The sequence below is a fragment of the Sarcophilus harrisii genome, chromosome 4 (genome assembly GCF_902635505.1).
Source record: "Sarcophilus harrisii chromosome 4, mSarHar1.11, whole genome shotgun sequence".
Lineage (NCBI taxonomy): Eukaryota > Metazoa > Chordata > Mammalia > Dasyuromorphia > Dasyuridae > Sarcophilus > Sarcophilus harrisii.
Genome location: NC_045429.1, coordinates 316820726 through 316848502, shown reverse-complemented (window position 1 = coordinate 316848502; position 27777 = coordinate 316820726). Strand labels below are relative to the sequence as shown.

The window sequence follows — 27777 nt, the reverse complement described above, 5'->3', positions numbered from 1 at the left end:
CTTTGATCTGCATTCAAATGCCTTGGTTCTTTCTCTGGATACAGAAAACATTTTCCATCATGAGTTTTAGAATTGTCTTGGATCACTGTATTGCTGAGAAGAGCTAAGTCTATCAGGTTGATCATTACACAATGTTGCTGTTTTTGTGTATAATGTTCTAGTTCTGATTGCTTCACTTAGCATCAGTTCATGTTAAGTCTTTCCTGGTTTTGATGAAATCTGCCTGCTTATCATTTCTCATAGCAAATAGTGTTCCATTACATTCGTATATCATAGTGATACCCATCTCAATGATGGGTATCTCCTCAATTTCCAATTCTTTGCCACCCCAAAAAGTGTTGCTATATATGTTTTTGTACATGTAAGTTATTTCCCTTTTTAATGATTTCTTTGGTATACAGACCTAATAGTAGTTAGTGTTGCTGAATCAAGGGGCATATAATTGTCCTTTAGGCATAGTTCCAAATTGCACTCTAGAATAATTGGATCAATTCACAATCCACCAACAATGCATTAATGTTCCAATTTTCCTACATGTTTCCCTCAAGTGTTTCCAACATTAATCATTTTCCTTTTCTGTCATATTAGCATTCTGATAAGTGTGAGTGGTACCTTACAATTGTTTTGATTTGCATTTCTCTGATCAATAGTGTTTTAGAGCCTTTTTTTTTTCATATGACTATATAGATAGCTGTAGTTAATTTATTCTTTAATGCATTTTATTTTTAAAAAATCATTTTGGAGTTTTTCTCATTTCATGCTCTTCAGAGAAACCACAGGATTTTGTCTTTCATCAGGCACTATTAATTATCTTCTTGGTATAATTTCTACTTAGAGAATTCTGTATTCTCTTTGAAGTTTTACTTATTCTTATTTATATTTTTAGTTTCTTTTCTATTCATTTACTTGATCATGTACTGGGATTTTATTAAGATTTTTCCTTCTTGGTATCTTTGGTATGTTAACTCAAAAAATTCATTCCTGTTATTTATTTTATGACCCCTTTCCCTTTACTGGTGAGCAGATCCCCGAGGCTAGATTGCTTCAATCTTCTTAAATTGAAAGATATAGGTTTCACTGGTCTGGGTCCCTTCCCCTGAGTAACCTCTGAAGGACAGGACCTGTTACAAATGGATTTTAGTCCCTTTTCCTCTATGTGGGCATTTAGTTTCTAAATATATTACTGATTTGGAAAGTTTAGGAAATCCTGTAAGCTTGCAACTTCAGTGACCTGACTAGTATCCTGATGTTGGTTTGTATTTTATGTCAATATTTTATTATGCACTCTTCTGTTGCTTAACTATTATTATTCAATGGTATGTCTATTAGTCACACACACATATTTGTCACCATTAGTAATATGGTGACTGATATGCCACATTTGCATCTTAAATTATAAAGTTTGAGGAGTCAGTGTCCTTTCTGGTATCATTTTTCTTTATATAATACACAGGAAATACTCAGGAGGACAAGTCACATTATAACAATATCTTTCAGCAGAATTTTAGCTCTTTGAAAAATGAGAATTATGTCTTTTTTTGTCACTAAGTCTCCAATGCCCATCACATCTTGTATATATTAAGTACTTAATAAGTGTTTAATGAATTGATTTAAGGTTAAATTTCAAGCAACAAAATGTATCATAGCCAATATAAATTATACTAACCCTAGATATGTTCTTTAAAATTGGTTTTACCTTCTCTCTGTATATAATGGTCTTTGGTTCTATTATGTTAGATGAAGGAAAGAAACATATAGCCATTAGAAAGTGGTTCTGAAATCATAGCTGTTCTGATGAGATTGACAAACTCTTAATATTGTCAGCTTTACCCTGATAATAAGCAAACCAGATACAATAAGGTCTTAGTAGTGGAAATTTGACCCTGTTAGGATTTGCTGACAAACCTATTTTTTTGAACTGACATCAAATAAATGTTTTGAGTACTCTACAAACTAAGGTCCAGTTAGAAGATCTGTTCTAGCCTCAGCTTTGCTTCTTTGACCTTGGGAAAATCATTTGTTCTTTTTGAGCCAATTTACATCTGCAAAACGAGTAAGCTGGTCTGGAAGGCCTCTGAAGTACCTTCCAGCTCTGGGATGATATGGTTCTCATATTCTAAGAAGTTGTAAGGTAGATCATCCTGATCTGGTGGGAGGGGATCAATTGGCAATGACTTCCACCCTCCCTCCTACTCCTAACAATTATGACTATCTAGATAGCATTTGATTTTCAAAGACAGCCAATACTTTAACTCAATGATTCTGTGATGAATCTATAACACATTTAGTTGGATGATGGAGAACACTTTGTGCTAAAAAGTCTTTCCCTTGAGTGATTAGGGAGGTAATGTGATACAACAGAAAGAGAACGGAATTTGAATCTGGATAACCTGAGTTCCAATCCTAAATCTCTCCGTCATTTCTTTAATCTTGACCAAATCCTTTCATTTCTCTACCAGGGGTCCTCAAACTTTTTAAATAGGGGGCCAGTTCATTGTCCCTCAGAGTGTTGGAGGGCTGGATTATAATAAAAACAAAAACTTTGTTTTGTGGGCCTTTAAATAAAGAAACTTCATAGCCCTGGGTGAGGGGGATAATCGCCCTCAGCTGCTGCATTTGGCCCGCGGGCCATAGTTTGAGGACTCCTGTGTCTAGATCTTAGTTTCTTTATCTTTAAAATAAAGAAGTTGGATTAGATAAACTGTAAAGTTCCTTCCACCTCCAAATCGATAGTCTTCTGTAAAGGAGGTGCATCAGAAAAAGTCCTTGATCAAAGCTGAGAGTTTTCCCAGACAATTATCTAATAATATTTTTAAGGACTTATCTAACTTAGGTTATATTCTCCTACAAAATGCATATCATTAATGAGAAGGGAAAGAGAGTGTAGAGATCACAAATAAGGGGCCTATGCATGGCCCCTCTTGTGTAGGTGCAAAATTCATAGTTCCAACACTCAAGATAACCTGATGTCTGCTTGTAATGTCCACTCGTTGCTATTCCTCCCTTGGTGGGTTTTCTTATCTAGGGGTATTGCTTACTGGCCAATAATCCCAGTGAGTAAAAAATTTTTCCAATTTGATCAATTTATACTTTTTTATATTATTTGATTTCCTAGGATTCCGTTTTATTTTCCCCCTGAAACTGACCATAAATGCTCTAACCAAGGATTTCATTTCAATCAAAAGCTGGAGACTATTGTTACTTTAGTCTTTTGATAGGAATGACAAGAAGTGGACATTACAAGGAGACATCAGGTTGTCTTGAATGTTGGATATATGAATTTTGCACTTAAACAAGGGGGACCATGTATAGACCCCTCATTTGTAACCTCTCACTCTCTTTCCCTTCTCATGGATGGTGTGTATTTTGTGGGAGAATACAAACTAAGTTTATGGCAGGGCATGTTCTATTGTAAACCACTTTACCATGCTAGCCTATAAATGCCTTTGCTTTGAGCTAATTGTGTCCTCTAGCCAATTACTGAAAGGTAAACACATTGGTGGGAACTTCTGAGCTATGGTTTTAGGAGTGTGGATTCACAAAATGCCTTGAACCTGGGGTAGTTGTCCTCCAGGTGTTCTGACCTTTAAGTGGGAGTTGGGAGGAGTAAAGGGAGAGTAAAGAGATATGCTGTGATTTCCTCCTCTTAAGAGTAACCCAGTCTTTGGGTCACTGACTTTCTTAACCTATAGGTTATTTTCCCTTCCTCTTGCTTTTGACTCATATCTTTCATTACACTTCAGAAAAGTGCCTATCACTCAGAGGCTTGTTGGAGTCAGAGCTGATTGTTAAATTTTTCAGTGTGAGAATATACATCTCAGAAACCAGCAATCACTATAAATCAGAAGTTCATTTATTGCTTTGTTGATTGTCTAGACTTAAGAAAAGTGATAATAATGCAGAATAAATTTTACAATGTGTGCAAACATTTCCTCCTTCCTTCCCCCAGATCCTGGTTGTTAAACATTTACCAATATACCTTGTTCTCATTTTTTTTTTCTCTGCATGAACAGGAGAATTATAGACAGATTAAGACTACTACACCCACATGTTCTAGCTGCAACTTGATGCTCACAGTGGGAGACAATCTTTGAGCAATATCAGGAGCTCTCTCCTCTCCCTCCTTCAATCCATTAGTCAAAAATTATTTATTAAGCTCCTTCTCTACTGAGAGTTTGGTGGCACAGTAGAAAAAGGGCTCTGCCTGGATTCAGGAAGACTCATCTTCATAAATTCTAATCTGGCCTCAGACACTTACTATGTTATCCTAGGTATATCATTTAACCCTGTTTGCCTCAGTTTCCTCATCTGTAAAATGGGCTGAGAAGGAAATGGAAAATCACTGGTATCTTTGCCAAGAAAATTCCAAATGGGTTCACAGGGTTTGAGATGATTGAACAACAATGTGTCAGCCATGGTATTAAGTTCCAAAGCTAAAAAGACATGAAAGAAATAGTCCCTGTCACTAAAGAATTTGCACTCTTTTTGATGAGAATGCATGCAGTGCAACATGCACAAATATAAATATATAAAATATATGCAAAATAAATGAAAGGTAACTGAGTAGGGGGCACTAACAGCTGGAAACAGATCCTTTCTAGACCCAACTCTAGTTTCATATAGAAAGTGCTACTTAAACTAAGATTTGAAGGAAACAAGGGATTCTAAGAAGGGAAAAAGGAAGAGAGTATGTTCTAGGCATGAGATCAGCCAGTGTAAAAAATGGAGGTGGGAGATAGTGATTTTTATTTTTTTGGTGAAGAACAGAAATAAATTCAATCTGGTTGGAAAATAAAGTGGTAGGGGGGAGGGAATAAGCACTTATTAACACAGTGCCAAGCTTTGTGTTTACTAGTTTATAAATATTGTTTTGGAAAAAAATCTGTTAAATAGATGCTATTATCCCTATTCTGTAGTTGAGGAAACTGAGGCAGGTAGAGGTTATATTAATTACTCAGAGTCACACAGCTATATTGCATCATGAGGGCATATTTGAATTTCTGGCTTTAGGCCAATTGCTCTATACATTATCCCACCTAGCAGCATCTAACAAGATTGTCAAGGTAGACTGAGGCCAGGTTGTTAAAAAAAAAAAACTTTAAAAATCAAAAGAAGAAAAAAAATTTTTTTTCTAATTGGATCTTACAGATAATAAGGAACCATTAAAGTTTATTGATTGGGAGTATGATATGGTGAGATTTTCACTTTAAAAAAGTAACTTTAGCACCCTTGTGGAGGATAAAGGATTGAGGAGAGATTTGAGGCAGACGGATTAGACCATTGAGAGGTGACCTCAGCTAATGGCCTTGTTAGTATTGAAAAACAGTCAATACTTGTCTATTCTGGAACCTTGAATGGATGCATATGTCTCCTCTCCATCACAATCCTTCCTATCCTTGCTTTGTCAATTTTCTCTTTTTAAAATGGTGTTCTTATTTTCCCCCCTCCTTTATATGCTTTCATTTGGGATTCTGAAGGAAGCTTGACATAATTTGGTTTTTCAGGAATGAAGAATTCCATGTTTCTCCCTGTGGCACAAAGCAGTAAAAGGTTTGATAAGAGCAGGTACTTGAGTTAAGGTCATCGAGGCCATTCTCTCCCCCATCCCCAGACTTTTCTTGTCCTTAGAACAAGCAGGCCCCTGGATTGCTTATTCAACTAAAGATCTTGTCACTGAGTTTTGGGAGGAATGCTAGCCCCTGCCTTGCTTTTTCAGTTCATCTCTATAATTATACCTTGGCTCTAAGGAGCTTAACAGTTGTTATTTTGGCAAGGCAGTCATTGCCAAGGAGATAAGGAAAGCACCACATAACCCACAACAACCCAAGTTTTAGAAAACAAAGTGTTTTTTATTGGATTTGAGGAGAGGCATGGAGGATATGTAGGAAGAAAGGGAACTTTAGAAGTATCTGTGAATTAAACTCACAGATTCTTAGTTAAAGGAGAGTAGGAATGTGGATAGGAAAAAAGAGATGAGGGTATAAAGAAAGAAAGGAAAGAACATGGGGGAGAAAGGAGGGCAGAAGAAAGAGAAGCTGTGAGATATCCACAGATAAATGTGCATACTTTAAGAGGGGAAAAATAGGTAGGAAGTAGAAGTAAGAAGAGGAAGGGAAGGAAAGAGAAGAAAAGGAAAGCAAAAAGGGAGGGAGAGGGAAGAAAGAAAGAGAAATGGGAAGAGAAAAAGAGGGAGGGGAAAAGAGAGGGAGGAAGGAAAAAGTGAAAGGAACTAGTAGAATAGGAGACAGGGAAAGGAGGACAGGGAAAGCAACAGAGACAGAAACAGAGAGACAGAGATAGAAACAAAGATGGAGAAATTTTAGTGCTATCAACAGACAAACCCACCTAGAATTGAAGAGAAAGGAGGGGGAGAATGGTAGGAGTAAATAAGGTCAAAATAGAAGAAGAGAGTGAGACAGAAAGAGGAGGAAAAAGAAGAGGAAAAACAATTGGAGAGGACTGGAGGGGCAAAGGGGAAAAAGAACAAAGGAAGAAAGTAGAAGAGGAGAAAGGGAAGCAGAGAACCAAACCTAGAGATAAAGACACAAAGTCAAATTTTAATTTCCAGAGATTCTGTTCTGGAATGACAGTTAGAGGGAGCCAGATTTTGAAATAAGCATTCTTGTTTTATTCTATTGGTCATTTCTCTTTTCTTAGAATTGTGGGATTTCAATCAACACTCAATTTTTAGGTAAATAAGAGTTTTTCCTCACTGAAGAATTTTGGAAAAGTCCATGACATCTTCCATAAAAAAAAAGTCTTTGGAAGCTTCACAAATAGCTGGATATTCCAAACCTTATTTCTGTGCTGGTACCTGCAGCCATTTAGAATTTTCTCCCCTGATTCTCATAAGCTTTAACCCTTTGTTTATCTGCCTACTACCATGTAGTGTGTGTGTGTGTGTGTGTGTGTGTGTCTGGCGGGGGAGGTGGAGAGCAAACGGGAATAGCAGATAGCAACTGCAGATGGAAACAATAACTAAATCAGTTGAGGTTATTTTTCCAAAGATTTTCCATCTAATCAGCAAAAAAGATCTGCTCAAGGTGGTGGGGAAAGGGCCTGCCAAACTTCTGATTCAGTCAGTCACTCCTCCCCCTTACCTCATTAAATTCAAGTTCACCTTGAGACATCGAAGATGAGATAATGCCCTCGGGAACTCTGGGTAGGTGGGGAATCTTTTCTCTTGCCAGGGCATTAGCCTAGTATTTACAGTGGTACTGAAGGGTAGCTGAAATTGGGGTTAATGGAATGTAAATACTCCCCCATGGGCTAAATGGAGTTCTTGGACAATCATGTCAAAGGACACCTTTCATGTGGATAGTGATGCTGACTGTTGGAAAGAGATGGTAAAGTTACCATCATATACAAGAATCCTTGCCACGGGTACCTGGGGTCAGTTTCTCAACAACCAGGAAGTATTTGCAAGAAGGGCCTTTTGTCCCTAAAGGCAAAGGAGAACCATTAATATACTCTTTAGATTAGCTCCCCAAATTCTCAGTTCTAGAAAGAAGATCACTTTCTACTTTGTGTGAAGGTAACAGTGATAATTTTCTCTTTAAAATGATATCCTGATTTCTCTTAAGCCCAATATCTGCATTGAGCCAATGGGCCTATGCTTATTTGCATGGCTAAATCAGCACCTACTATGAGTTTGGAGAATAACACAGCAAGTTTTGTCTTCAGCTTGTTCTGAAATTTGAAAATCTCTGGAAGAGCAATAGATTTCTCCTGTTATCACAGATCATTAGTTTGATGATGACCTTGAAGTGGAGGAAAAGGTACTTTGGCAGAAACATCAATCCAATCTTCACTCTTTCATCACTTTAATACATCCTTCACCTTATTACTAGATTAATGATCATCTTCATGCTCATCACTTGTCTCCTTAGAACCCATCTATGATTACCTTTTGTCTACAGAGTAAAGTTCAGACTTTTCTGCCTGGCATTCAGAGTCCTTCACAATCTGTTACTAACTTATCTTTCAACGCTTTTCTTTTTTATAATACTTTCTTTGACATACTGTATGCTCTCAAAGGAAGGGAATGGAGGGAGGAAGGAAGGAAATAAGAGAGGAAGAACAAAAGTAAGAAGGATTTAAGAATGGAAGAGAGGGAGAATGAAAAAGAACAAAAGGAGAAAAGAAGGAAAGATTGAGGAAGGATGAAAGGGAGGAAGAGAAGAAGTAAGGAAGGTGGAAAAATGAGGAAGGAAGGAAGGGAGGGAGGGAGGGAGGGAGGTAAGAAGGAAGAAGAAAGAAAGGAAAAAAGAAAGAAAGAATGAAGGAAGGAAGAAAAAAAGCTGCAGAACATATTCATTGGAGATTGCAGTGCCATTAAGAAAGTCAATCAGGATCCCTAAACTTTTGTTTTCATCTCATACATATGGGAAATAATTGTCTTTGTGATTAGGTGAAGATGAAGCAGAGCAGTCATCAAAACAAATCTAGAAACTAAGCAAACCTGACAAAAACCGAAGAGAAGTCCAAAAAGGAATCTCTCATTCCATATAAAGAGATAAGAGAATAAAATCTCTTTTCTCTAAATCTTTTGTTTTTTCTGTCACCCTTAGTATGACTTCATTTCTATGGACATTTTTTTCCCCTCTGAAGCCCTAAAGAAAGCAAAACACCACACATAACTCCAGAGATTAAAACAGTATTCCTTCTTAGTCCAGCTCTCTCCATAATCTCTAATTTTCCTGATGCTTTTTTTGGTGTACTCTTGAGTAATGAATATAATAAGGTTTTGCCTGGAAGTGCAGACTCTCCACTGTTGTAGTGGGTGTGATTTCTGCTACTTGCCAAGACCATCAAAGTATTAGTATAAGGAAATATAAAGACCTGGTGAACGTCTTCATAAAGACTGAGAGCATCCAGAGGTGTCTGACCAATCCTCTGGGATAAAGCATTTTTGTACTTTGTCTGGGTCACCATTTCAAGTAATAAATTTTGTATTTTCTACTCACAAGATCACATATCTGGTTCAATGGTATTAGATTCAAGTTCTGATTTGGCAGTGAATGGTCTAACTCAATGTAAGTAACTTCATTGATTATTAAGATGTTTGGTTCTACATGTAGTAAAAAAGAATTCAGGTGGATGCAAAGGATTGTGTTCATAGGTATGACCCAAACTCTCTATTAATACATCTCTAGAGTTAGTTACACTATCAGTGTCTTAATTGGAAAGAGCTCTAGATTGTAGAGATATAGCTTGTTGAAGGGAGGTAGGGAGGGAGGGAGGAAGAAGGGGAGGGAAGGAGGGAAGAAAAGAGAGAAGGAAGGGAGGAAGGGAGAATGGGAACAAGGGAAGAAAGACGAGAGGGAAAGAGCAGAATATAAAGCACAGAGGAACATTTGCAAGGAGATCATGTCATGTCTGACTTTTGGTGACCCCTGTATTGAGTTATCTTGGCAAAGATACTGAAGTGGTTTGCCATTTCCTTCTCATTTTACAGATGCAGAAACTGAGGCAAATAGGATTAATTTACTTGCCCAGAATCATACACCTAGCAAGTGTCTGAGATCAGATCCTTCCGGATTTCAGGGCTGTCACTCTATGCCCTAAGGCACTGTCTATCTACCCCAGAGCTACAGCCAGCCTCTAGACAATGAGGCTTTCCCCCAGGACCCCAGGATGCTAGGTCTGGAAGGAGGCTGGGAGGGGGTTATTGAATTGTCCTCCACGCTATAGTTTTTACTCCGAGTGGAAAAGAATTCCTACTTATGGATCTACTAGATTAGAAGTCAGGACACCTGGGTCCAGGTTCTAGCTCTGTCACTTGTGGCTCGTCAGCACCCCACATGGGATTTATTTTCTTGTCTATAAAATCAGAGCTATGGACTAACTAATCTATAGGGTCCTTTAATATGTTAACATTCTGCTATCTCGATTCAACCTATAAAATAATTTCCCCCAAAGCAATAAACCCACACTTTGGCCCTATCTGCATTTTCTTATCTTACTCCTTGACCCACCTTCTCTTCCCCATGGCCAAAAGTTAGGAGTTCTTCCCAGAAAACACGTGCTGTGAAAATCAACCCAGGAGGACAGAAAACAGAAGCAGAGGTTTGCTGGATCTTTCCAGGATTCCTTCTGGTTTCTGCCAGGTTCTGTGCATGTGTGCTCGGGCTTGTTATGTTGGCTGTTCTGTTGCTTCATCCTTATTCACCAAGTGAGGCAAGTGACAAAGGTAATTAATTGTTTTCCATACAAAGAAAATGGAAACAAAGGTTTGAGGAACTTGAATGATTTGCTTAATCCAACTATGATCTTGAAAATATTCCTCAATGGTTTATATTCTGCTCCTTCTGCTCCTTCCTTCCTTCCTTCCTTCCTTCCTTCCTTCCTTCCTTCCTTCCTTCTTCCTTCCTTTCTTCCTTCCTTCCTTCTTTCCTCCCTCCCTCCCTTCCTTCCTCCCTCCCTTCCTTCTTTCTTTCCTTCCTTTTTCTCCCTTCATCCTTCCTTTTCCTTTTCCTCTCCCTCCCTCCCTTTTTCTTTTCTTCCCTTTGTCCTTCTCTCTCTCTGTCTCTGTCTCTCTGTTTCTGTCTCTGTGTCTCTCCCCCCCACCTTCTCTTCCTGACTATTAATTGTTGCAACCAGTATCACCCAAACCAGACTTCTCTCTGAATCTCTTCCTCATCTCATTTGTTCTTGATGTGTAATGTTGAGGGGACTTTTCCTATTTGGCAGAGTGATGTGAAAAGTCTGGGTGTGGGGGTGTCTATATGAGAAATCTTTACCCAGTTACAAGAGGCAACAAATAATTGTTTCTTCTTTCTCTGTTTTCCATGTGAAATAACATCAACACTGGGAAACTGTTGCTATTTACTACAATAACTTTCAGAGGGAGAACATAGCTTCTCATCTACTAAAAAGAGATGCAGTTTAAGATAGTGGAATAAAAGAGACTGGAAATTAGGAGAGTTTAGTGTTTGGATCTTGCCTTTGACACTTAGAAAATGTGTGACTATGGGTAAATTCTTTCCATTTTAATTTTCAATATCTATAAAATGGATAAAAGATCTCTAGTACTTAATACTATGGGATTGTTATAGGAATAAATAAGATTGAATATGTAAATTACTCTATAAATCTTATGATGCTGTTTGAATGTTGTGATTATGATTATTCACTAAAGTGAATCTTTAAAGATCATTTTTGGGTTTATGATGAAAATGTTACCCTTTCTGCCTTAGAAAGAGCATTGGCCTTGATATCGGAAGACTTAGTTTCAAGTCTTAGTTCTAAGGCTATTTATGGTTAAATTTAGGCAAGTTGTGTACATATATATGAATTATATATAATATATGTATATATATATAAACTTTTATAATATATTATTGAATAGAGGCCCTGTCCCAAAGCCCATTGAGTGATTTAAGCCCCTGTCCTTATTGGTGGAGATGAAGGTTTTGCTCCTTGTGAGAAGTAGGATGGAATTAATAAAAGGAAAGTTCCAGCTTTTGCCCATTTCTTTTGAAACTCTTCAGGGCTTTGGAACAGGGATTATATATGATAAGATATGACATGATATGGTAAATGATATAATACACTACAGCACAACATATATCATATGCTATCACATCATGTATAACATACTATAGTGTGATATGATATATAGATAGTATACATATGGTAAAGTATGTAATATACTATATGTAGACATACTACATATGTACTATATATACATACATACAAAAATATACTTCTCTCTCTCCATATATATGTGTATATATATATATATATACACACACACACACACACACACACACATACATACATACAAATATAGATATACTTTGGCATCTTAAAGTTGCCATAGTCCCTTGACGGGGGTACAACTCCCATATTTTCCAATTCTACTGAATTTTTCATGTTTTTCCCTTAAATTCTCCATACAATTTAAAGTGTAAAAATGTACCATTCTCAATACATAGTAGGAGAGAAGTGATATTATAGGCTCAAGGAGGGTCTCTGGATATGCCATTATAAATATTATATATATAAGTTGCCCTTATAAATACTACTACTAATAATGAACAGTTGTATAATGCTTAAAAGTTTGCAAAGCAAACATTATATTGTCTGATGCTCACAAGAATCTTGAGATCTAGGTGGTACTGTGGTCTAGCTAGGCTGTTGTGAGTATCCTATTAGTCTTGTGTAAGTAAGCACAGGGTGTGCTTTTCTTATAATTTGACTTTTTTTTTTTTGCTGCTGGATGAAAGTAGGAGCAGGTGAAAGCACTCTTTTCTCCCTACCTCGGACCCTTGTAGCACTTTATTCTGGAAATCTGAGAACAAAGTGTTAAAAAATAAAAAAAATTAAAAAAAGTTCTTTATATATCACAGGAGAAAATGTGGCTCTTCTGGAGATTATCTCTAATTATACATCTTATAGTTGCCATCAGTAAGATGACTCAAGATATATCTGAGTTATCTCAGTTCATTATGTACATGTATACAACATGGGGCTAGTGTGCCTGGGTATACCAAAAAAAGCTGTCAGATCCAGTCTACTCTCTATACATGCTTTGGATTACACCCAGAAATTAATTTGTAAATTGTAGAATGCTTAATAACAATAACTGAAATACTAAATTTATATATAGTTCTTTCTACTAACTAGCCCCCTTTAAAAAGGAAAGTTAATTAATCTGATATTAAAAAATAAAACAAGACACTGAGACTTTCCTACTCCTAGGAGTAGCAGTTGGAGTCGGAGTAGGAGTAGGAGTAGGAGTCAGATCACACATTATGGGAGCCGAATGGGTTAGGCCAATTTCATTTTGAAAATGAGGATACTCTAAGTCCAAGAGAGGCTGTGACTTTTCCAAAGTCATGTAGGTAATGAATGGTAGGGCTGGGATTTCTTTTTTTTTTTTTTTTTTTTTTCCCCAGTTTATTTATTTATTTATTTTTATTTAATAGCCTTTTATTTACAGGATATATGCATGGGTAACTTTACAGCATTATCAATTGCCAAACCTCTTGTTCCAATTTTTTACCCTTACCCCCCCACCCCCTCCCCTAGATGGCAGGATGATCAGTAGATATTAAATATATTAAAATATAAATTAGATACACAATAAGTATACATGACCAAAACGTTATTTTGCTGTACAAAAAGAATCAGACTCTGAAATATTGTACAATTAGCTTGTGAAGGAAATTAAAAATGCAGGTGTGCATAAATATAGGGATTGGGAATTCAATGTAATGGTTTTTAGTCATCTCCCAGAGTTCTTTTTCTGTGTATAGCTAGTTCAGTTCATTACTGCTCCATTAGAAATGATTTGGTTGATCTCGTTGCTGAGGATGGCCTGGTCCATCAGAACTGGTCATCATATAGTATTGTTGTTGAAGTATATAATGATCTCCTGGTCCTGCTCATTTCACTCAGCATCAGTTCATGTAAGTCTCTCCAGGCCTTTCTGAAATCATCCTGTTGGTCATTTCTTACAGAACAGTAATATTCCATAATATTCATATACCACAATTTATTCAGCCATTCTCCAACTGATGGACATCCATTCAGTTTCCAGTTTTTAGCCACTACAAAAAGGGCTGCCACAAACATTCGTGCACATACAGGTTAGGGCTGGGATTTCAAACCAAGCCCTCTAATCCTAAATCCAGTATTCCTTATACTATGTTATTCCAGATTTAAAGTTGGAAAGACCTAGAGATGTCTCTGAATGGGCTCTCTTTTTTGTACAGTGAGGGGAACTAAGGCTTAGGTTAGTTCCAGCAACATAAGACCATGTTAGCTCTACCTTTACTTTTGTAGGCAGTCGCTGAGCTGGTGGCAGGTCCCTTTTGCCATTTTTAAGCCATGTACCCTTGTTCTAGGATGAGATCTCTGCCTTGTTTTTGTAGGAGGGAGTAGAAGGGCCAAGGAATCAAATTTTTACCTGCATGAACAGGGGACCCTAGGATGGAACCTGTTCCATTAAAGGGAGTCTTGCAACTCACAGATCCTCTTGCAACTCACAGATCCCCAGGCCTAGATGTTTCATGAGCTTGGCTGTAACATCACTGACTTAATCATGGATTTGAAGGCCAGCTTGGAGGTCATGTTTGGGAACCTTCTTTGTGAACAGAAGTAAATTATCTAATGATGTGTGCAAGTGATGGATAAGTCTGTATCCCCAAGGTCAAGGTCCCAACTGGGCAGAGCATCTTCCCAGTCCAGGCCACCAGCTGCCTCCTACAGGGACAGTGACCTCCAATTTTTGCTATAGTTGCCTTGAGGGCTTTGCTGCCCACCACTCTATCATGAACGAATTGCATCTTATACTAGGAATACGCTTTCAAGAACATTTTCCCAGGGAGCTTAGCCAGTTTGTCCCTAGGGAAACGAGAGAGCACATATGACTCATCTATATTCTGGCTTACCAGGAACTTCAGGACGCCCACCAACTCCAGTTATAATAGTGCCATGTGGGTGTTAGGAGACCAGGTGCTCTCAAAATGTTGTATCATTGGAGTGACAGGCTCCATTCCTCTATGGTCCCCTGAAGTCTGGGATGCCTAAGGAAATGCTAATGTCTACACCCATGTGTAACATTGCATTGGAAGATCTCTGAACTAGCTATACTAGTTCCCATATTTTCCTATATAGCTCTTCAGAAGGAGGATGAAGATTTTGGGGAATCCATACTTATTCTTGTCTGAATAAGGCAAGAGCCTAGCCACATGATTCATTGACATCATTGCCTTGGCCATAGCCCAGCTTGGTCCAGGGGCCTGTCCTGTGAGCTGTGGTATACAAGTATGATTTTCCTGGTTTTTTTTTACACATAAAGAAATAGAAAGTTAAGGGACTTATCTAAGATCATGTAGCTAATTTATGATTGAATTGTGTTGAAACAAATAAAGAGCCACTCTTTCTTATATATGGGTGGATAAAATCTACAAGGGATGATCTACTAATGGCAATACTGGCAAGAAATAAATCATTTCATTTAGCATTTGCTTTAATAGAGTATTTCATGAAGCTATATGAAAAATGATTTAGATATATTAATTATATATTATATTAATTTATTGAAATATAAGTTATTAATCAATAATTGCAGGACAATCATAGGCTGGAATGGATTTTCCCTTAACAGCCAAGAATCCCAAGCCTGAGAGTTTCTATACCTTTCCAAGAAACTTCTGCAGAATTCTAAACAGTTACCTTTATAACTATATACTCTGTATTATAGTTGCTACTCAACATATATTGATGACGTTCATTTTAACAAATCAGTAAGGTATAAAGGATATATAAGGATAAAAATGTGGCAAATCAAAGATTAAAATCATTAGAATAGGAAGTTTTTATATCTGTAATATGTTTAGGATATCTTCATATTCTACTATTGACATGTAAGCAATGAATCTTGACTCTCTAACTAGTGGCTTAAATTATCAGTCTGGTTATTTCAGCCAGAACATTAAGACCTGTCAATTCTACTTTGCTTAAAGTTAAGGCTTTAAAATTCTACTTTAACTAGGACCAGAACTCATATATGGTTCTCAAGACCTCAAGACCAGTGATCTTTCCAATTGCCTCTGTCCACAAAACAGATTCTTTCTTTTCTTTATCTCATGAGAATTGAAAAAAAAATGACTTTAATAATTTACTTTGACATTTTGAGAGTGCCATATTTCCCTTGATATGGGTACTCTCTCCATGACTCTATCCTATTAAATTCTTCATATTTTCCCATAAATTCTCTACAGAGTTCAATGGATAAAAATATACTGCCTAAATGCTATATATAGTAAGAGAGAAGTGATTTTACAGAAATAAGCAAATACTAGACTTCTTTCTTTTCTCCAAAGTTGACACTTAGACATTTGAGTGACATAGTGGATAGAGCAGCAGACCTGTAGTCAGAAATATCTGAGTTCAAATACTACAGCAGATACTTACTGGGTGAGCCACTTAATCTCTGGATATCTACATCTATCTATATGTATACACATATATCTCTATCCACTTGTCCATTTAACATCAATAATATTAATATAGTATATAATTATAATATTATTGTTTGTTATAACATGCTACATTAACATATAATATTAATATAATATAATGTTATATATGACATATTAATATAATGATTACAAAGTAATAATATAATATTAATAATTAAGGTTTGCAAAGTAGTTTACAAATATTATTTGATCCTCACAACTAGGTGATATTATTATGTCCATTTTACAGATGAGGAAATTGAGGCAGACTAGCCCAGGGTGTGTCTGAAGGCAGATTTGAACTCAGGTCTTCCTGGCTTCAGGTCCAAACTTCTATCCATTGGGCCATCTAATCCCTGACCTTATTATAACCTAGGCTACACAGTTGGGAGATAACTGATGGAGGTTGGATTATGTCTTTTGCCAGTGTCCACATGTCCATGTGGTTTATATAGCAATATGAGCTGAAGCAATTATGGGAATTATCTCCCTTTGGAATGATCCTCTTGAAATATATTCTGATCTATTTATTGGAATCCACCAAAGTGCCCAGCAATATCTGAAAATACTCTTTTCAAAGGAGATAAATGAAGATTAGAATTATCCGAAATCGAAAAAGAAGAGGGAAAGACAGAATCCTAAAGAGATTTTGCCTTAGAAAGTCAGTAAGTACAGTCACTGCCATTTGCAGATGAGCTAGCTGAGATAAAGAAAGGTTAAAAACAACTCTCAGGTCTCATAGAAAGCTAGTACCTACTCTGGTGCTATTTCTTTGGACAGAAGCCACAGATATACTAACTCTAAAGTTTAGTCTGTGTTGAAAGATTTTCTGATTAGGTGATGCAGTGAACAGAGTGCTGGGCTTGGAAAGTCTGGAGGACCTAAGTTCCAGCCCAGTTTTAGACACTTTTAACTCAGTTTCTTCATTTGTAAAATGAGTTGTAGAAGGAAATGGCAAACCATTCCAGTACTTTTGCCAAGAAAATCTCAAATGGAGTCATGAAGAGTTCAATCAGAAAAACTGAAGAGCAACAATATCAAGAGATTTATGAAGGATAGTAAACATGGCATAGTGGAAAGAGCAATGGACTTCAGTTTGAATTCTGGCTTTCTTACAATTAAGTGTGATCTAAAAACAAAATAAAAAAAAAAAACAGTTTGTAGGACCTTAAGCAGTTCCTTAACCTAAAGAAAGATTATCTATTTTTTTTTTCCAATAAGGTTGAATAAGATGATTATTTAGGGCTCTTCCTGCCTTAAGACTTGAGAGTTTATGAGCCTTAGGAATCTCCCCACCCTAGTCCATCTGCCATTCTGTTGCCAAATTGATCTTCCTAAAGTGCAAGTCTGACCATGTCACTCTCTTCTTACTCAGTAAAATCCAGGAACTCCCTGTTGCCTCCAGAATTAAATATAAAATCCTGTTTGTCTTTTAAAGCATTTTATCCCTTGGCACCTTTCTATCTTTCCAATCTTCTTACACTTGACCATGTACTTTTCTTTTTTCTTTCCTTTTTTTTTTAGGTTAAACATGTGCAATTCTTCTAAAAATAATTCCATATTTGTCATGCTGTACAAAAAAAAATCAACTCAAAAGGGGAAAAAAGCACAAGAAAGAGGGAAAACCATAAACAGACAAACAACAACAGCAACAAAAGGTGAAAATACTATGCTTTGATTTACTTTCAGTTTCCATAGTTTTCTCTCTGGATAGGGATGGCACTTTCTATTACAAGCCTATTGGAATCACCTCATTGTTGAAAAGAACCAAATCTATCACAATTGATCATCACATAATCTTGTTACTATGTGCCATGTTCTTTTGGTTCTGTTCACTTCATTTAGCATTGATTCATGTAAGTCTTTCCAGGCTTTTCTGAAATTAGTTTGTTCATCATTTCTTAGAGAACAATAATATTGCATTGGCCATGTACTATTCTATTCATCTTAGAGACACTAGACTTCTTTCTTTTCTCCAAAGTTGATACTTAGACATGAGTGACATAGTGGATAGAGCAGTTGACTTGTAGTCAGAAATATCTGAGTTCAAATCCTATCTCAGATACTTACTGTATGGCCCTGGATGATCCATTTAACGTCGTTGCCTCAGTTTCCCTAACAGTAAAATGAGGATAATAATATCAGAGTAAGATGATACTTATAAAGCACTTAGCACACATACCTGGCACATTGTAGGAGCTATATAAATACCTATATAAATGCTTATTTACTTCCTCATCCTCATTTTTTTCATTTCTTGAGTTTTCACTGACTGGAATGTTTTCCTTTCTTATGGCTTCCTTGACTTTCTTCAAATTCAGTTAAATCTTTCCTTCTGCAAGAGGCCTATTTCCTGTCCCTGTCTTTGCTAGTGCTTTCCTTCAGGTATTACATTCCATTTACTACAAATAAATTTTGACTTTACCTGCTTATTTGTATACTATCTCTCCCAATCAAAGGTGACCTGCAAAGACTGTTTTTAACTTTTTTTTTGTATTGCAGTGCTGACACATAGTAAGCACGTAATAAATACTTGCTGATTGATGGATGAATAATTACTGTTTGTAACACTCTTCTGTGCAAATGAGAAAGGAAAAAGGAATACTAGTAGATAAAGTCTCTTTGGTCTGGACTGGGAAATGGCTGAAAATCTCAGATTAAGTAATGGATGGAGGTAGCAGAGTTATAGCATAACTTTGGTTTTTTTGGTTCATCCTTCATTCTCCAAGAGGACCAATGACATCAGGAAAGTGATGTTTTGACTTGCAAGTGAATTAGATTGAAGTGAGGCATTTAAATAAAGATTTAAGTTCAGGGTCATCAGCCTCCCTCTCTCCTCCAGAGTTATTCATAGTCCAGTGGCAAGACATAGGTCAAGATGACTGATGATGTTCTTAGTGGCAGTGAAGGATGTCATCTTTATTTATTTTTGTTATTGTCTTATTGAGTGACCTTTGATTGGGTAATTAATTTTTTTGTGTTCTAGTTTTGTCATTTACAAACTAGAATTGTAGATAGCAGAATGTGCATGTTCCTTGGGAGTCAAAGTTTTATCACAGGGATTTTAAAGCATCTCAGTTAGGAAATGTTAAACCATAAATAATGGTTGAGACTCTTTGGAATGACATTTTAAAATAAGTCCCTTACTATCTCCCCACTTTGTAAGTGATCTGAGCAGGGGATGGTCTGTTGGCAGTCCTAGTAGTAAGGAATGAGCCTGGTGTTCTGGTGTTTGCTTTGTCAGGGTACTGCATGGGGCGAGGTGCCAAGACCATGTTATATGATACTCACCAGTTTGCTAACTTACCTCCTGCCAAGCCACATGACAGGTTGAGATCTGAGCAAGGAATATTTTCTGCATTCTTCCTGTTTGGGGGAGGATTCTGTGGAGAAAGAGACAGTTGGATCATGGAGCACTTCTTTTCCCTTTCTGAAGTGGATGTGGTTTTTCTGAAAACAATGGATTTCAGAAGAACTTTCTGCTATCTTTTGATCATGTAATAAGAAGGAATGATAGATGATAAGTCTTTGGTTTAGATAATGGAGAATCAATGACTTTGCTTTATATAGCTATTTTAAAAAAATTTCAATGGTGTCACCATAAAGTAGCTGCCCATTGCCATCTCTTCAGCTAATGGGGCTTATCTCTCAAATGCCTTGCTTTAATGTAGAATGGATTACTTTGGTGGCGCTGAATTTCCTATCACTAGAGTTCTTAAAGTGCGGGCTGGTTAATCATTTCTGGGATGTATTATAGATGTGATTATTTAGTTCAGTTGTAGTTGGAACAGAGAATGTCCAAGATATCTGCCAATGCTTTAATTTCCTAATTCTGTGGTAGTTTGTTTCCTTATTCAACCTTATCTCTTTCTTTTCTTCAACCTTATCTTTCCCAATTTTTAATTTTTTTTTAAAATCATACAATCACGATTGGCCACTAAGTTCAGTATAGCACTGGGAAGATGGGTTAAGAAGTCAGTGTGGGGGCTGGGAAAGGAAACCGAGGTAATAATATCTCAGCTGCATGAACAGCTAAAACAAAAAAAATATTGATTTTTGTTTTTTTGTTTTTTGGTCCTGGTGCACAGTCTAACCTCAGTCTTAGAAGTTTGTTGTTCATCCTTGCTCACGTGTTTCAGTCCTCCTTCCAATAAGAACCATTCAACAAATGAGCAATTGAATACATCAAATATTTATTGAATATCTATTATGTGCCAAGTACTAAGGATACAAGGATCCTATGCTCAATATAAAATGAGGGAAATTGAGGAAGGGAAAAAAAACTAGGAGCCAGGGGATCAAGAAAGGATTCCCAGATAAGGTGACACCTGAGGTGAACTTTGAAGGATAAAAAAGAGATTGTGAGGTGGAAATGAAGTCTGTTTTCTAGACACTAACTGGAAGTGGGGGAGATAGTTTGTTAAAATTCACAGATGGTGGGGATGGAGTATCAATTTCTGACTGGAATATAAAATCGGGGAAAGATGGGGGGGGGTTAGTGTGTTGAAATAAAGTTGGAAAGATAAAGGGAACCAGATCATGGTTCCCTTAATGGCAGGCTGAAGAGTTTTCATTTTATCATGTTGGCATTAGTGAGTCACTCACAGTTCTTTTTTCAGTCAGGAGAATGATGTGGTAAGACATGTACTTTAGGAAGATTTGTTTATTTTATGTTTTGCATATATATGAAGAAGAGATTAGAGAGGTGAAGAACTGGAAGCTTAGACATAATAGGGAGGCTCTTGCAAATCTGACAAGAAATGATGCCATGTGAAGAAAAAGAGGGGAACAGTATGAGAGATAATGTGGAAATAAAATCAACAAAGTTCAGCAACTGTTTGGATATGGAGAAAAGTGACATATAGGTGTCTGATGAAAATGAGGAAATTTGGAGTAATTGGAATTTTAATCCAGTTCTGATTTGAAGTTTGAGATTTTTATTGAATACCAAGGAATGAATATCAATAGGCAGTTGATAGTGTATGACTGGTGTTTTGGAGAGAGAGTTGGGTCGCCATATGGATTTAGGAGCTATCAGCATTAAGGTGATTCTTGAACCCAAGGTAGTTGATCTCTAAGAAAACACATAGGAAGACAAGGACCTTGGACTTTGGACCTCTGTCCAAGATAGAATCCTGGGGAACAACTACATAAAGTCGTAGGATATATTGATGACCAAGCAGGAAAAGCTGAGAAGTGGTTAGACAGGTACAAGAAGAACCAGGAAGGAACAGTGTCATGGGAGACAAAAAAGATACTACCCAGGAGGAGCTTATGGTAAATAGTATCAGAAACTGCAAAGAGTTTAAGAAGTATGAGGCCTGAGAAAATTGGAATTGAACTTATCAATTAATAAATCTCTGGTCACCAAAAAGAAAATAACTTCAACTGAATTATTAGGGTTGGAAGTAGATTGCAAAGAATTGAGAGGTAGATTGAGAAGTGAGTGGGTAGTGAAGCTGTGTGAGACAATGAGTATAGATGATTGAAAGGTGTGGGAAGGAAAGCAGTGAAAGGGAGGAGAGAAATAGTAAATAGCTTAAGGGGATGGCAGGGTCAGGTGAGAGGTTTTTATTTTATTTTATTTTGTTTTGTTTAAGTTTGAGGTAGACCTTGAACATGTTTGCAGGCAATAGGGAAATAATCAACAGCTAGGGAAAAACTGAAGGTGAAAGATAAAAAAGGGGAGAGAGAGAGAGAGAGACAGAGAGAGAGAGAGAGAGAGAGAGACAGAGAGAGAGAGAGACAGAGAGAGAGAGAGACAGAGAGAGAGAGAGACAGAGACACAGAGACAAAGACACACAGAGACAGAGACAGAGAGACAGTCACAATAACACAAAGAGATAGAGATAGAGACAGACAGAGACAGAGAGAGAGAGAAGCACAGCGAAAGAGACAGAAGTCTATCTTTGACCTCCTTGAATATGTCTGTTAGTGGGTAGTCTAGGACAAAGGGAGCAGATAGAACTTTCTCAGCATAATTCACAGTTCCAGCAATAGTGCATTAGTATTTCTTTCTTTCCATAATCTTGAAAAGAAGTTTATGAATAGATGAATGAAGGTTACAGATCTCAAGAGTGGAATAATGTAAAGGAAGAACAGAAGAGAAAAAAAATTTGAGAGTTGTTAAGAGTTGAACTCTATTTGAGATAGGGAGAAGAAAAAGGAAAGGGGGCTTTTATTCCAGGAGATACTTAGTCTAAATCATTAAGATTAAAGGAGCAGGATGTGTAAATTTGTTGGCCATAGATGCTAGCCATTTGCTTTACCTTTCACAGCTCTGTGATGATAGAGCTTGGTATTAGTGTGGGTGTTGCCTTAAGTACTAAGGATAGGGCAGGGATGCTTAACCTTTTCTATATCATAGACCCCTTTGACAGTCTGGTGAAGCTTATGGACCTTCTCAGAATGAAATGCTTTTTGTCTGCATTCATAATTAAAGGAAATGTTGGAAATTAAAGGTTAAAAGCTAATGAGAATTAAAATCTTTTCCCCCCCCATCCAAGTTCATGGGTTCCTTAAAATCTATCCATTAGATCTATGGACCCTAGATTCAGATTCAGGAGGTGGGCCATAGATCTGTATTTCTAGGAACATGATTGCATTTTCACATGACTCTAGATGAATAGTAGCATCCCAAGATAATGGTGGTGTGTTGGGGCTGAGGGCAGTGTTGAGATCATCACTACATATATATATATATATATATATATATATATATATATATAACAGAAATAAATATATAAGAGAGATTAAAGGTTTGCAAAGTGCTTTATATTGTTTCTCATTTAATTGTGAACAACAACACAGACAAGCAAGAGCTATTATTATTATTCCCCTTTTATAGATGAAGAAACTGAGGCTGAGAGAATTTAATTGACTTACCCAAGGTAAATCATAGCTAAGTACATATTTGAGGCAGGATGTGAACTCATGCCTTTCTCACTCCAAGTCTAGAGTATGCATTACATCCTGAAGATATCACAAATGTAGAACATATGATCTAGTTTCAGAGATCTTTATCTTTTTTCTATTTTACTGTCAATCTAGGAAGCAGTTGGTCTTCGAGTTCCTATTCTTTCCAATTTCTCAGTCCTCTGCTCCTCTGAGCTTTACCCTGAATTTTCTAAAAATTCTTCAATGTTAGGAAGGGATTTTTAACCATTAGTGGTGTCTCTGGAACAAATAACTCAAATCTACTGTGTGTGTCCTAGGTAAGAGATTGTGCCTGGTATCTTATGAGATCCTAGTATACAGAGTTAGAAGAGATTATAGAAATCATTTAGTCCTATATTTCCATTTTGCAAATAAGCCCATAGATTTAAAAAAATGATTTTTTGGAAGTCACACAGTAGTTTATATTAGAGCCGAAACTGGAACTGAGATTTTCTTACTCCACATGGGATGCCTTTCCACTATTCTGTAAGGCTAAAGTTTCTTCTCATTCTGACTCTATAATTCTACACTCACTTTACCTTATCATTTTGATATGCTGAAATCATTTCTATATTCCTCTCCTTTGTCAACCTCAAAAGAGCATTCATGTAAGTAAGTAGATGACTGTTTTTTAGGAGAAAGTGGGCAGATGGGACTCCACCTATGGATGGAACTCTCAGTGAGGAAACTTTCTTTACATATTTTTGTTCATTCATATCTAATTCTTGGTGACCGCGTTTGAAGTTTTCTTTGCAAAGATAACAGACTGGTTGGCTATTTTCTTTTCTAGCTTATTCTAGCTTTACAAATGAGGAAACTGAGGCAACAAGGTTTAGTGATTTGCCCAGAATCACACAGTAATTGTCTGAGGCCATATTTGAACTGAGGAAGGTGAATCTTCCTGACTCCAAACTCTGAACTCTATCTACTGCACCACCTGGCTGCCTTTTCATAATCTATGCAGATCAATAATTACTTGCTCAATAATCTAAAGTCTTTGATAGTTTTTTTTCCTTTTTGGGTAGGGGAGGACCCTGAGAGGTTAAGTGACTTGTCCAGCATCAGAAGTAAGACTTGAAACAAATCATAGTGAGACCGTTTAGCTATGTAGAACAAAAGTCTGAGATACTTGAATAGAAATTTAAGGAAGATTTCCAAAAGTATGAAAGATGGAAAGAAACAAAGGTGACAAGTATATATATGCATGTATATATGTATATGTATGTGTGTATGTATATATGTATGTATGTATATCTATCTATCTATCTTTGCAGGTGGCACAGTGGATTGAGTGACAGGCCCAGAATCAGAAGGACGTCTCTTCCCAAGTTCAAATCCAGCCTTAGACACCAAACTAGCTGTGTGAAGGAAACTAAGCATCTGTAAAATGAACTGAAGAAGGAAATGGCAAAACCACTCCAGTATCTTTGCCAAGAAAATCACAAAAGGAATAACAAAAGTCATACACAATTGAAATGACTGAACAACAAAACAAAAAGCAAACGACTATTCCTGGAGCAACAGAGAAGACCGAGACTCGTGTTTATTGCTATAATCAAATAAAACCTACAACAAAGTTAATCTGACCTATATTAATGAAATGCTTACGAATCATTGGGCTGAATGGTAATTAGCCATAAATGTTAAGTAATTCATATAATTGCCTGTAATTAGCAGCACTTTGAAAGAGTCAAACTCAGATTTTACAGCTTCTCTTAGTTCTCCAGGATCTATAAACAATATCAAGGTTGAGAATTTTTTTAAAAATGCTTTCCTTAGCCCTTCCCCTTTCCCTTCTCCCTTTTCCTCATTCTCCTTTAAAAAAGCAGAGTGGCTCAATGGAGAGAGTAAGGGTTTGGATTAGAAAGCCTTCAGTTTAAATTCTGGTTATGTGACCTTGGACAAATGACTTAATCTCTGAGTTTCCTTGTTGTAAATTAGCAATAATAATAACATGATAGTACTCCTAGTATCTATACCTTACAGGGTTGTTTTGAGGTTTCAATGAAATAACCTTTGTAGAGTGTTTTGCACCCTTGAAGGCATTACTAAGAATAGTTAGGGTTCCCTAAATTCTAACCCTACTTCCATTCATTCTCTACCTCCATCATGGGCAGAGCTGAATCTCCAACTTTCTTTCTCTTTTGATGCCCCTTCTACAAACCATAAGAATGGTGCTTTTAAGTTACTTTTAGCCTGCTCTCCTATTTCAGATATGCTGGAAAAGATTTGGAGGCAGTAGTATTAACCCAATCAATGCCAAGGGTCCTTCAGGACAGGGGAGCTGAGTAGAGTGACTGTAAGGCTAGGGTTAGACTGTTCTCTCACCAAGAATAAAACAAGTATTCTGGGTTCTGAAAGGCTTGAGGAAGAAAAACCCTGGGCTTGAGGCTGTGGATGAAAGACCTGTCTAGGAAATGGGAACCAATGGGGATGAGTCGTGGTCCAAGAGAGCTTAGAACCTGGATTCTTAAATCAGGGCAGTCATTCTGTGGGAATAGGGAGGTGGGATCTGGGGCCAAGAATCCTAATGAGGATACTGGCCTTTCTCTCTCTTTTTAGCCATTTATGGAAGCTTGTAAAAGCTAAATATCCAGGTTGTTCTCCCTAAACTGTCCCTTAAGCTGTAGAACTGAGTGTATTGGCAGAAGGTAGGGTCATAACTCATCATGGTCACTTTAATTCTTATTCTCCAGGTCACAGATCCCTTGCAGTCAGTAATAAAGGGACTAACATCTGCCATCTGGGATTCCAAGGGATAGAAGAGAGAAGATATAGTGAGTTTTTGGAATTATTACTGGATCATGATTAGATATAGATAAGTTATAGCTCTTGACTGGACATTATTTCATCTGGACTAATCCTTTAGCAGAAGTTCTTCTCATACGTTCAGACTAAAGCATAAATGATGGATATATTACGTTGTCAATATTCTCCCCTTTATACCAACTTCCAACTTTGTTTTGACACGTTGCTTGGGTTGTGGCTGTTGTCCCCCTTTCCCTAGACCACCTTCCACATATCCCCTGAGGCTAGGGTGGGGTTGTAGAGCACAAATGGAAATAAAAAGAGAAGAATAGATAGGAAGAAGAAGAAAGAGAACTTTATATAGTGGCCCCTCAGCCAAGCTCAGAATGGAGGGATAGGGCAAAATGGAGGAATTACTGACTTTCTTTATCAGGCACTTTGAATCCCCAGCCACCATTCCCAATATTCAAAAAAAGGAATTGGCATTGAATATTTTGACAATATTCTTATACTGATATTTGCTACTGACAATTATTGCAGAAAATGGTATTCCTGGAAGAAGATACCTTTAACTAGAGAGAACAATTTAAAGACAGACAGTAGCTTTTTTGGGTGTTTTGTTTTGTTTTTGTTATCCAGGGTTGTGCATATACACAGCTTAGCAGGGCAACTGGCCAAGAAGAAAGAGAGGATCCAGTTAGCCTTCTCTGAGTCATGGGAGGTGAGACATTCTACTGTTTATAAGCTTATAGGACAACATAAATCTGGAAGAGCCGAGATTTGAGAGGGAATGAATAGAAACATAGAAAGAAGTTGTGGACTCAGACTCCTTTTTCCCCTTTTCATATTCTTTCTCTATCTTCCTCCTAAGATTCTTGAAGTATATCCATCCTTCCCAAACAAGAGCTTGGTGGTATGGTCATAACTTGTTAAATACTGTAATTAAAATACTTCCTTTATTAACTTAGTGATAACACTTTTTTTCTTCTTCTTAAATTACATGTTAGCATTTTGTTAATTAAATTTCCAGTTCCAACAGAACTCCCCCCATAGGGTGTGTTAGTCGAGGAGGGGGCCCTGCACAGAGCAGCAGGGGTTGTGGTTCAGCAAGTTGGGCAGGTTTTTGCCTTTCTAAGAGTTAGACCGTCCTTCCTTCCACTGTAAGATGGTGGGAAGTAGTCAGTTAAACAGCAGAGGAATACATGGAGATAAAGTTGCCTTCTCACCTTGAACCAGAAAACCATAATCCTGAAAAGAGAAATCAGAACTTTCCTTTTCTTAAAATCTTGATTCATTTTTCAGAAGAAATTGAGATTTCATAATTGCTTTTGGTTTTGAAGGCCTGGGTGTAATGAGCTATGTGTTTCCATAAACATTTATGCTGTATGTTTTTATACACAACACATTTTTATTATTATTTTTCTTCTTTCCACTTGTTAGATCATAAATTCCTAAGGTTTAGAAACCATATTTTCTGTTCTTTGATATCTCCCCCACTTTCACTCTAGCATATCCCACACACCTATCTATCTCCACACATATACATATGCTCTCACATAGAACTTATGTCAGCTGAATACTGATGCTGTGGTTAATTTTATTCTTCTCTTCTCCTTCCCAAACTGAGATGCAAACAAGATGAGAAATTTATCCCCTGAAAATTCTCTAGTGGCAATGAAGATACACAGACCTTCTCTTCCTTTTTCTGCTGTTACTGACCTTCATATTTCTGGTTTAATTCAGTTCTATAAGTGGTTATTAAGCACATACTGGGAATGAATGAGTGAATGAATAATGATTTTAAAATGTATTTAAGAAGCACTTATATGGATGCTTAAAAGTTCTTAGTTTGTTTAAAAGAACTGTATTAAATGTTGGGGGCAGCTAGGTGGTCCAGTGAATAGAGTGCCAGGTCTACAGTCAGTAAGACTCAAATTCAAATTCAGTCTCAGATACTTAGTAACTGCCTGACCCTGGATTTTGCTTTTTTTTTTTTTTTTTTTTTTTTGCTCTTTTTGCTTCAGTTTCCTCATCTATAAAATGAGCTGGAGAAGGAAGTAGCAAGCATTTCAGAGTCTGCCAAAAAGACCCCAAATGGGATCATAAAGAGAAGAAATAA

At 37.0% G+C, this 27777-nt stretch overlaps 1 long non-coding RNA gene and 1 pseudogene across 1 annotated transcript; one reads left to right on the top strand and one right to left on the bottom strand.

Moving 5' to 3' along the window:
- Positions 1 to 14111: 14111 nt before the first annotated feature.
- On the bottom strand, positions 14112 to 14746 carry LOC111720549 (annotated as a pseudogene).
- Positions 14747 to 17600: 2854 nt separating this feature from the next.
- LOC116423269 lies at positions 17601 to 27565 on the top strand. The gene is made up of 4 exons (XR_004233806.1): positions 17601 to 17632; positions 24185 to 24536; positions 25607 to 25687; positions 26298 to 27565. It is a non-coding gene; the product is annotated as an uncharacterized LOC116423269 (long non-coding RNA).
- Positions 27566 to 27777: the final 212 nt, after the last annotated feature.